The sequence below is a fragment of the Humulus lupulus genome, chromosome 4 (genome assembly GCF_963169125.1).
Source record: "Humulus lupulus chromosome 4, drHumLupu1.1, whole genome shotgun sequence".
NCBI classification, from domain to species: Eukaryota; Viridiplantae; Streptophyta; class Magnoliopsida; order Rosales; family Cannabaceae; genus Humulus; species Humulus lupulus.
The window spans coordinates 24,350,903-24,363,822 of NC_084796.1; the positions used below are offsets into that span (position 1 = coordinate 24,350,903).

General features: G+C 31.1%; 1 long non-coding RNA gene across 1 annotated transcript; it reads left to right on the top strand.

Moving 5' to 3' along the window:
* The first annotated feature begins 9,170 nt into the window (after positions 1–9,170).
* Positions 9,171–11,938, top strand: LOC133830209 (uncharacterized). The gene is made up of 2 exons (XR_009891939.1): positions 9,171–9,279; positions 9,416–11,938. It is a non-coding gene; the product is annotated as an uncharacterized LOC133830209 (long non-coding RNA).
* Positions 11,939–12,920: the final 982 nt, after the last annotated feature.

Sequence of the window (12,920 nt, forward strand, 5' to 3'; positions counted from 1 at the left end):
GGGATAGCTCAAAAGGTAGTAAAAGCCTTCTCCTCCCCGAGCTCGGGAGGGATTGCTTTTCAAGCAAAAGAGATACAGGATCTCCTGTGGTGAAGTTCCTTCCCACTTTAGCTCGTGGTAAAGCGACCTCAGGGCTGAAAAAACCCTGTAAGAGTTGGTGTTGAGCTGGAGAAGAGCAAGCCCGACGAAATCCAAGAAGTCCTTGAAAAAGGAATTTAAGGGCAATAAAGCCCCCGCCTTCATGTGCTCCTGAATCCAAGCCGCGTATCTTAGCTTGTTGTCGGGATCACCATCTCCTGGGGCGCGACAGCTTCGCTCGTGAGAGGTCAGAGCTTGACACCTCAGCGAGCCCGACAGTCCAATGTTGTGGAGGGCCAAGATGTCAGAAATCTGCCCCAATGAAGAAATCGAGCTCCAGTAATGCTCGGTCTCGAAAAATTCTCTCTTCGAGGTAAGAATGGAGGTTGGCTGTGAGGTAGAAGGGGGATTCGATGGACCTTCCATTAGTGAAAATTTGAGCTCGCCCGGTTTGAATGCGACCATCACCTTAAGAGTAGGGTCGAGAGGGATCCGTCGGGGCTCGGGGTCCGGGTCTGGATAGATTGCGACCCTGAGTTTTTTTCCTTTTTCTTTCCTCAACCTTGTCAATTTGGTGTCGGAAATGAGCTCGGGTGTCTTCTTGCTCACACCTTAGTTCGTGCTCCTGAATCTAGCACTGATTCCGAGTAAAAGGTGACTCTGGGCTCGGAGTTTTCGGTGAATAAGGAACTGCGAGTTTTGACCCCCACCGCTTTTCCAAATTCTGCAACATCTAGCAAGAGAGAAAAATGGTGAGGGACAGACGAACAAGAATAATAGCAAAAATCAAAATTGTCTGAGCTCGAATGCTCGAGACTATGGAACAAGATTGATCAAAAAGGCGAGATTAGGCTTGAAGTGTGTATTCCACGTAAAGGGAAAAATTGGATTTATTTTTTGAGAATCCCTGATTTTCAGGAAAAAGAAGTTGGCGGTTAGCCAAAAAGTGAAATTTTTGGAAAACGTGCAATTTGAAAACCTTATTCTTGTACCAGTTTCTTGGTCTACACGATACGATAGTTGGAAATCAAGATAACCCATTGAAATGCAAAAAGTTGGGTTTGAAAAATCCTAACAGAAAAGCCTAAAAACTACACGGTATTGATCGAAGATGCCTAGCATAAAACTGGTAAAGCGTACCTAAATGCTACTGCAACAATAAACATGCATGGAAAGACAAAATATATACACGAACATGTGAGACTAAAAATAAATACTTACACAATGAAGATGCCAGAAACTGAGAAATGGACGACTGGAGAAGTGGCTGCAAGAATGATCTCACTGAGTCGAAAAGACCAAGCTTGTTTTGTCTTCTGGGTTTAGAGAACATGCAAAAAGAAAAGGAAAAAAAAGGGGTTCTCGGCTCTGGTTTTTTCTTTTTCTGAAACTTGAAGTAAGAATGAAGATGAAGGGGATGACTGTTATATATATATATATATATATATATACGTCCCAAGAGGAGGTCAAAGGTCGAGCTAATCTGGGCCTTTGGCTGGATTTGGTATCTGATCCAACAGTCAGGTGAAAATGTCACAATGGCGGCAAAAGCTGAAAACTGAAAGGACGTGGTGTGGTGAAAACACACTCGAGTATTCTGATCTTCCAATATCCACCTGACGCGTGTCCACACTTAGAGTACAAAGGATGACACAGTTTCTCAAAAGGGTAGTTCAAAAGTTTCATTCTCATTAGATTCGAATTAATACTTTTGAGGGAGCAAAATGTTATACCTAGATTTCGAGATAAGGAGTCTTGATCCCGAAAGCTAGGCTCGACGGGTGTGAGCTCGAAGTATGCATGGTCTTCATTTGATCCTTCAGTCAGACCGCTCTGCTGTAATTGCCGACCTCGAAAGCTCGAAGATGTGTAACATCGAATATGTTCTGAGCTCGCACGACATGACACTTAAACATATTTTTCACCAATTGCCTTCAGGCGAGATAGCTCGAACTTGGGAAGTACAAGCTCGGATGTAGCAGCTTCGTCGGCATCCACATGCCCTGAGCATAGCACAAAGTTGGGGTGGCAAGCTCGTGAATGACTCTTGGTCTCAACAAAGTCAATGCTAATGGTCGATCTCGAAGATTGGATAATCCATCTGAAATAACCCACTACGTGTGAACGTGTTTATTGTTATTTAATCCCCTAATTTAAGGGATATCATTTAATCTGTTATCCGTTCCCGATTTACATGGGACGTTTCCATGTATATAGGAGATATTGCATTTAATACCATTATTTCAATTGATATACATAATATCTTCCCGAAATATGTGGGAATGAACTCTGTTAATAGAGAAGGAGTCACCACTTGTAAAGGATCAAATTCTGATTTCTAATTTCTTGGGAGAAAGTCTTCCTCTTACAGACACCCTCTTGACTGCCTCTGATTAGAACTTTCAGGCATCTCATGTCTTGCATCATTCACTTCATCTGGCAAGACCTCCTCCTTTTGTGTGTCAGCTTGAGGTATGGGTGCATCATCCCCAACATCCATTTCAGCAGTTGCTTCCTCACTATCCGAAGCAAAATGGACATAAAAATCTTCCTCATTACCTTCATCACTTGCAGCCTCACAATCATCCTCATTCTCATTCCCTTGTTTTGCCTCATCATCATCACCATACTCAGTTTTCTCACTATTTGATGACAGTTCCACTACAGGTATACCCACCACATCAGTATCGAGTGGTAACTCCTCAATCACACATCTCCTTAATATTTTAGGGGGAGGGTTAGGTATATGGGGTACTGCAATGGGGTCTTCCTTCCATTCCAAACCAAATGTAGCCTCTGGTAGGACTAAATACACTTCAACCTCTAATAGTCTCTTGACATCCATTTCATTAAGTATTTCTGAAGCTTCCTTAGGCCCAACAACTATCTTCCCAGCATTAAGATGCTTCCCATGTGGCTTATATAGAAACCCGAAAGACATAGAATAGCCTAATTTGCTAGCAATATCCTCTAACACAAGCCTACTGAATTTTCTCTTCGAAACATTGTCAAAGTAGCCTATTTTCCCTTTCTCATATCTTTTATTACCAAAGGGCGTGAACCAATGCCCCCTATGATGCAATTTGACTATAAACTTCCCAGAATTTTCACTAGTGTAAATTAAAGTACAATATGCACCAAAGTAGCAGTACACAGGGGAAGCAAACCAAGTCAAAAGTAGTAATAGTGGATAAAATAGTCAACAAAGAATCAAATGCACTATTTTGCTCCACAAAAAATGTCAAAACCCCAAAATTTTCACATAGAGATTCCCACAAAAATTCATACGTATGGACCCCACTTTCTATTCTTAAATATGCTTTAAAGCATCTTTATCAACCCCTTTACCCCAAAAAAATTAATATAAAAAATGTAAAAAAAATTAACTCATTTAGAACCCCCAAAACACAGACAAAAAATTTGAAATGGGTTCTGGCAAACTTACCATACGCTGATGGTGGGTCGTTAGGTCCCCTACATTTCACCTAGTGATCGCCGTCAACGTCTGCAACTCGGTTCGTCTTCCTCCTTCGTCCGAATGCTTTGAATCGTTTCTTCACATTTCCTTCTTCCTCATTCAGATAAATGCTCTTCATCTTCAAGTTTGTTTTTCCAGATTTTCGTTTTTGTTCAGATGGTTAAGTTTTTAGTTTTTATTTATTAGTTTTATTTAATTATATCAGATTTATTTTAAACTTTTTTAAATAATAGGAATTAGGTGACCTGTCATGTTTAAAATTGCGTTGACCAATTACAAATTGCCACGTGTACCTCTACATGGCACTTGACGGTCATGTACTAACGGATGCCAAGGATTGTTGACGGTCAGGTATTTTCACTGCAAAAAAAAGAGTTAGGTATTTAAGTGTTATAAAACTAACAACTTAGGTATTTTCGCCACAAATATCCCTTATTATTATAATAATAATATATAAGATGTAATCTTAATTTTTATAAAATTTTGGGTGAATAAATATTAATATTATAATAATATTTAACACAAAACTAGATATTTAATAATAATATTAATAGAAATTCAAATGTTTAAAAATATCATTATTATAAAAATGTATAACACAAAATTAGATATTTAGTAATTATATTAATATAAATTTAAATGTTATATTTTATTTTTTAAATTATATATTTTTTATTAATTACATAATTATATATGTTTTAAATTAAATTAAATATTAAAAGCGACATGTCCCATGTATTTTTCACCAACATTTTTAAAAATGCAACATTAAGGGCGACAATAGCCTGAGCAACCCCACGAACATTTCTCACGTCTTTTTATCAAAATTTTCGTAAATATGTTGCCCCTAATAACTTGAGATACCCTGTTGATTTCTTCCACCTTTTTTTTACTAAAATATTATTATTATTATTATATTTAACCAAAAACTATAAACTAAATATTTAATAATTATTTTAATAAAAATTCAAATGTTAAAAAATATCATTATTATAAAAATGTATAACAAAAAATTAGATATTTAATAATTATATTAATATAAATTTAAATGTTATGTTTTATTTTTTAAATTATATTTTTGTATTAATTACATAATTATATATTTTTTTAAAATTAAACAAAATATTAAAGGCGACATGTCCCATGTATTTTTCACCAACATTTTCAAAAATGCAACATTAGGGGCGACAATAACTTGAGCAACCCTGCGAACATTTCCCATGTTTTTTTACCAAAATTTTCGTAAATACAATATTAGGGGCAACATGTCGCCCCTAATAACTTGAGAAACCCCATTGATTTCACCCACTTTTTTTTTTACTAAAATATTATTATAATAATAATATTTAACACAAAACTAGATATTTAATAATTATATTAATAAAAATTCAAATGTTATAAAATATCATTATTATAAAAATATATAACACAAAATTAAATATTTAATAATTATATTAATATAAATTCAAATGTTATATTTTATTTTTTAAATTATATTTTTTTACTAATTACATAAGTATATATATTTTTTAAAAATTAAATGAAATATTAAAGGCAACATGTCCCACGTATTTTTCACCAACATTTTCAAAAATACAACATTAGGGGCGACAATAACCTAAGCAACCCCGCGAACATTTTCCACATTTTTTTACCAAAATTTTCGTAAATACATTATTAGGGGCAACATGTTGCCCCTAATAACTTGAGAAACCCCGTTGATTTCACCCAATTTTTTTTTTACTAAAATTTCCATAAATGCATTATTATGGGTGATATGCCGCCGCTAATAAGACCATATGTCGCCGCTAATAAAGTTATAAATTAAAAACTTTACTGGAGCATTTATTAGCTGCGACAAAATTACGTTGCCGCTACTAATGTGGTTATTAGTGGCGACAATTAGTCGCCACTAATAATGTCATCCCTTAAACTCATTTTTCTTGTAGTGACCATAAATAATCATTATGTTAGAATAAGTTACAATGGAGATAATTACAATTAAAATGAACACAAAATATATCATAAGGATATGAAGGAAAAAGATGAGAAGAACACAACTTATTATCATAAGGATATGAGGTAGAGAATGAAGATCTCAAGACTTAAACAACGTTCAAAACCTTAGTCATTAAAACTATTTCGTCCATCATAAAAATACTTTGGGAATATTATTTATAAATACCTTTAAGGATTTATTAAGTCTTCTCTCATAATCATCATAGTGTTCTAAAATGAGCATGTCATCACACAATTGTTCTAATCTATGTAGTGTGTTTTCTCACATACATACAAATAAGCAAAATGGTTCCTACTTATAGAGTTGTCATCCACCATTTGATTTTCTAATTCCACAAAACCTCATTGGGAATTAGAAACATGCACACAACAACTATAAAATATTATAGCTAATGAAAATCAAATTCATAATGTGTAACTACTTTTATACATCATTGGTGAATATTTGTGAGAGTTACAAAACTTATGATCATCATTTCTTAAGAATTGTAACTCCACTTTATATGTTACACAACTTATTATAATCACTATTTCTCAAATTGTATATATTACATTTGACAAAATAATATTAGTCACACTCTATTATTTATCATATAATTCATTTAATCAAAATATTATATTATTTATAAAATAATCTAACATCCCATTGATTCAATGACACTTTCTTATAACAAATAGTTTGTAACATTTATTTATTTAATCAATCAAATATTATATTATAAAATAATATAATACATTCTTTTCGATATAATCTTATATCAGATATATCAATCATTTAGCACATTTAATAAAAAAATTATAAAAAATAGATAAATCTTTTCTAATTCACTCAAAATTTTGTTCAATATATAATTAACCTATATAAATTATGGCCATGTCCGGTAACCTATATAAACAATTTTATATTAAATAACTAAAACTTTGTAAACAAACACTAAAAAATTGTTCGGTAACTTATTCTCACTTTTAATTTTTTTTTAAGGGCAATTCTTTAATCCCTCACTTGTATTTTATGGACTTAGTCCTTCATTCATTTTTCAACCATTGGATTCATGGTAGATGGTGAGATTGTGGTGTTTACTTGAGGATATGTTAAAATACACATATATCCCTTCATATTCTTTAGCAACTGGCTACCTTTTGCATATTTTTTTTTTGTTATAATTCTGTAAAAAAAAAAAAAATCTCTATTGGAAGTTATGTATAATTTTTATGGAAGCAAATCTATTGGAAATTTAAGCTTAATAAAAGTAACACAAATTTATTGCTATTATGTTGCTATTTTCATGAGTTTGGTTTTTAAGTTCCGGGTATTGCTTTATGCTAATATTATTTTGTTGCATATCATCTTCATGTGATAATATATAAATTGTTTATATTGAGTGAGAAATAGTTTTATGTGTGTATATATATATATATATATGTATGAACACACACATAATTAGGTTCTTTTTCTATTATTATTTTTTCTTTTTTCAGGTTCTTGGCATTAATTCAATTTAAAGATTTGATTCAATAAAGATGAAACATTAGAGGAATCACATGAATGTTGAGAATAGAGGTGATGAAACAATGGTGCCAGAAAAGATTAAGCCTCTCTCTTTAAAATATTAGCTAAATGAAATATTCATTTATTTAATATTCCTATTATTTATGTGCTTTGTAATATTTATAAGTGATGTTGTAGGCTTAAGGTGCTTCAATCACTCTTGTAAGCCTTCTTTTATTTATTTCTTTTGCATTGTAAGTATAGATCATGGAGAGTTTTGCTGTAACTAATTTCAGGCCATTTATTTCAATGTTTCCAGCTTTTTGTGGTTGTGACTTCGAGAGAGCATGTGCAAGTAATCATATTTTGTTGTTAGGAAATAAACAAAAATCCAATAGAGTTGATTGCATATATCTTAGATTGATGATAAACGTGTGCAGATTGATTTCGGTTCGCTGCTTTAATAGAAAATATATATATTAGTGAAACTCATAGTGCATTATTTGTTTGTTTTATGTCATATCAGTTATCTGCAGCTTTGCTTCTTAGTTGATTAATCAATTTCAAATGGGAAAATGATAAGTTCTTTTTATATTGTTATTTGTGTACAACAATATAGACAGTAGGATTAAGATTTGATCATGAGCGCATCCCAAGGGATCAAATGTTGATGAGGTTTGTACTTCTCTAACTCATAATCTCATCTTTTTTATTGTGTATATACAATGTATAGATGTCCCTCCCCTGCAATAATTTAGCAGTTTCATAAATATATAATCACATACTCTTTGTCATGTTAAGTTTAATTTGTTATTGATCATTTTTTTCCTTTCACTTTTATCATTACTCTCATTGAGTTTTATATTGTTTAACTAACTTGACTTGAAATTATGTACATTGTAAAATTGTCTTTCGGCTCTTCCCAGAGTATGCACTAATGAACAATTTTGATGTACAAATTATGCAAATTAGATGCAGTCTGCATTCCTCTACATCAACTTATTAGACTAAAATTTTCATCATAATATCATATAAAGTTAAAATCTCTTAACTTACTATTTGCTCCAAAACTTTCTAAAATTGGACTTAATCACAGTTCAACTGTCACAACAGAAAGCAATAATAACTGCAATTTGAGTATTTTGCAGTTTTAGTGAGTGAAAACGATCTTTAGACTCAAGTTGATCAATAGATTATATTAATAGCTTTATAGAGAGAATATGTAACTTAGATATCATCTTGTATTTAGCATTGACAAAGGTTGTACTGAGTTCTTGTATTATGTTGATGAGAGTTTGAAAAATAAAAACAAAGTTCTTATTCAGATTATATAACTTTGTACTGAGCTCGATTTGTGCGGACTAAAGAGTGTTAGTCTCATCCACTCGATTTAGGTCATACTTGTTTGAACCAAGTAAATTTCGTATATTGTTAACATGAATACCATTTATCTAATTATCATTTGGTCGAAAATGTATTACTAGTGCAATGTTTTCAACATGAGTAATGCAGCTAAGAAAATTCTATATGAAGATCATGAAACAACTAAGGCTCATGAGGTGTGCTCATTGGATTCTAGTCATTGTTGGTTTTTTTTTATTATTATTACAATAATAAAAACCATATTTACTTCAGGTTTTTTTACTTTCAGCTATAATATTATTACTCACCACTCAATTAAATATTACTTACTAGCATAAAAATGTTACTTATACGCAAAAAAACAAATAAAATTACTTCAAGGTTTTTTACTTTTCGATACAACGTTATTACTGACCATTTCATTAAAAATTACTTAGCCGCATCAAAAAATTACTTACCTAATACCGTAAATAAGTTCAAACACAATACATTTTTTACTTTATTGCCCTCGACTGTACACTTTTTTGACAGCAAATTACTTTATTGTTCTTACTTTTCACAGCAATATCAACATAATTTCTTAGATCCGGTTTACACAACCGATCAATCAAACATAAAGTTTAAAAAAGAAAAACACAAAAATTGTTCAAAGCTTGACGCTTGGCAAATTATTTGGGTCCACTTGTCAAATTATTTTGGTCCCACTTGTTGGACTAAGTCCCGTGAGGGACCAAAGAATTTGCCTTTTTTTTAATGTATTTTTATTTCTTATCTCTCTTTCTTCTTCCCGTAGCCACACAAGAGTTCTTCTCAAGCATCAAGGGCTTCTGAGCTCTCTCCAAGATTTCTTCAGGTACGCCACTATCTCGTTTCCTCTTATTTTTCTGATCACTTTCATGGTCTCTCCCTCATATGATTTTTTTTCTCAATCTCTTTCTAATCATGGATTCTTTCAAATTATGGATATGCACTGTAAATGTTGGATCTAGGAGAAATGGCGTAACCATTCATAGAGTTGGGTCTTTTCTACTATTAAGGTATATGAATCTACATTTGATTTTGTTTGGGATTAGGGTTTGTGGTTTGTAATTTTTTCTGTTCTATCAAAATGTCGAAGAGGGTTTTCATTTTTCTTCTTTTAAAGCTCCTTCATATTGTTTTGCTCTGTTTGTTGAAAATATGTACTCTTGTATAATGCTTATGTTGCTGTTATGTTCTTACTGAGATTGTTCTGTCTATTCTTGTATGGATTTGTATAACAATAACACTACATTGGTTTAGCATTCGTGACTGGAATGTTTTGAATGGAGGAGAGTTATCTTAGAACTAATTCCCTCTTTCAATTTGGGTCTTGGAACAAAACTCCTAGCTGGGACATAGATGATATGGAAGAGATGTTATATTTAAACATAAAAATTTAGTGTTAGTGTCTGTGTGTGTGGAGGATATATATGTATATATAACATATATATATGTGTGTGTGCTAGTAAAATGAGATAGAACTTTTTGTATGTAACTTTACCTTTCCTGATTTGAATCTTTAATTGTTACCTTTCGCTGGGATTTAAAGAGGAAAAAAGTGGGGGGTTTTCTTTTTTTTTTTTCTCTATTTTTTTTTTTTGGGTGATTCAAGCTGGATTTAGGATAATCATCTTTTTCTCTCGTACCTTTTATTTTTTTCTTGCATTGTTTATCGGAATTGGGATTGAGTATATGTAACATGATCTTCTATTCAATTTTTTGATTCAAACTGGAGAGACTGAGATCATGATCGTGAAGTACTCTATTCCCCTTTATGTGATTGAACGACACAGACAATAATGTTCCTTATGCCTTTAGTACTTTGAAGTCTTTGCTTTTTCACAAATTGACAGAGGTTTATATTTATAGAACTAAGAAGTAGGAAAGAAAAAAAAACGAAGCATTTTTTTTTTCTTTTCTATTCAGAGAGATCGATTGCTACAGGTTATCATGATCTTATTTGTTAAACTCAAACAGTTGTTGGGGTAGACTTGTTTAGATATGATATGATGATGATGATGAAATTGATGACTCCAGCACTAAATTTGTTATTGTCTAGTTGGTTATTTTGTTAGTTTTATCAAGGCCATATAAATGTTATAAGCCTAAAAACGGAAATGTATCTGAGGGACTTGAGTATTCTTTATTACTACTTGTTATTTATCCTACATCATTGATGTTATGGTGTATGTGGTAGGGAGCTAGTAATCTTATTTTGTAGAATATATAGTTACAAGTGTGTAGCTGTTACTAATAAATGATTATACTTTATGCTATCATCAAGCATTTCAATATCATAACATGTGGAAGAAAATGAGGCCATAATCAGAGAAATATTATTGGTTTACATATATGATATGGTGTGGTAGCTCAATGGTGGGTTGGTTTTGATTGATTGATTTCATGAGTTAATTATGAAAGAACATGAAAGAATGAGGATAAAGCATGTGAATCAGTATCAATCAATGAGTAGAATAGAATAGAAGAGATTGGTTAATTTCCATTGTCTTTATCTTTTAAACTAAAGAGAAAAATAAATAACTTGTTTAAATTGAGTTAGAAAACTCTGCCATATATAATAGCTTAATATGATACCAAATAGTGAAAAGTTCAACATGTATGAGCTTTACATTAATATGCAGTTGTAACGAGGATACTTTTAGACAAATGTTTCCTATCATCTGATGATGATGATTTTTATGCTGGGGTGTTAGACAATGCAGATGATTTGAAGATGTCTTGAGCAGTTTTTGCTCGATTTTTGGTTGTGGCTCTTTGTAGGGAGCTACTCTTAGGCATGGCTTTTTTTTCTATATTGTTCTGTTTCTTGTTTGATTTGTGTTGGTGTTTAGGTAGCTTGGTAGATCAGCTTGTCATTTATATGGTTGATTACTTTGTTTTGCTTTAAGGATAGTATTATATTTGTATTTATAATTCTTATTGAATCTTTATGTCTTACATAGATGGCAGATGTTGTTAATGAAGTTCTTATTATTGAGAATAATGATGAGGCTTTTATTTGGACTCAAAGACATGAAGAAATTTATATTGAAATTATAGAAGAAGAAGTTTTAAAAGGGAAATAGGAATATCACAACCTTTACAAAGCAATTGTGGAGACATATAAAGGAACAGCTTTGTGCATGAACAAAGAGAAATTACACTGATATGCAACTAAGGAACAAATTAAATCAATTAAAGTAAAATTATAAGGATTTTAAGTCTTTACTGAAAGAGACTAGTATGGGATACAATGCAATAGCTGGACAAGTTAGTGCGACTGAGAAGTTTCGAAATAAACTTATTCGGATAAAAATATTTAAGATTGATTTTATGCTTGTTTTATTTTAATAGGTATTGATAGATTTTATCATCATAATTTCATTTCATGTAGGTTAACAAATATGCTAAAAGATTCAGAAATATAGTTTGTATGTTTTACGAGAAATTATGCACTAATTTTGGTGATACTAATGCATCTGGTTCCAATGCTAATTCTTCAACTCGAAATCCTTCTAATGATAGAGATAATGATGATGATGATGCAATGTTGATATTTCATAAAGTAGTTTTGATGAGGATGGTCACAAAAAATATTTTTATTTTTTAGTTTAGAAAATAAAAATAAAAGTTATCAAAAGCATTTTTAATTTTTATTTTTTAAAAATAAAAAACAAAAATGGTTACCAGCATTTTTATTTTATAAAAATAAAAAGCATTAAATAAAAATATTTTTTTATTTTTGAGTTAAAAAAATTTAAAATTAAAAATTTTACCAAACTGAACCTATATTTTGTGACTCTTCAATTAATAAAAGTATAATGACACAAATTTTCGTTAGCAAGTAATGGGTATCAACACATTAATAAATTTAGCATCGTTAGATTTCTGAGCATTAATAATTGAATACAAAATTTGCCAAATATGAACACAAGATATTGAACCATGTACTCTTTTAACCAGTTAATTAAGCTTATTTTACATAATATAATACAAGATTCTGTAATAATAACTTAACACCTGGCAAAAACAAATGGGACAAATATTCTATGGTAGCATCTCTAAATTATATATGCCAAATTAAATCCCAAACCTATTCACTAGTTGTCAACTTATTCAATATAATTGGTCTGTCCAAGAGTATAGCACGCAGTAGACATCGATGATAATCGTATGACTCTAGGAATAAGCATTGTTTTATTTATAAATATAGGAAATTACATTTTATATGAAATTTTTAATAGTGTGCAAAAATATGATTTTTTTTTCAAAAAAAGTTAATCTATGGCTTTATTTTAAGATTTTTCACTTTTATGGGTTTATTTTTCCATATTTTTGTATAAAAGTTAGTTTATGACATAGTTTTACTCTTAATCAATGTTGATTAATTTGGAAGGGTGTGTTTATAATTTGATTATTTTTTTTTATCTTATTTACTTTTTTTATATTATTTTTATATAACTAATTTTATAT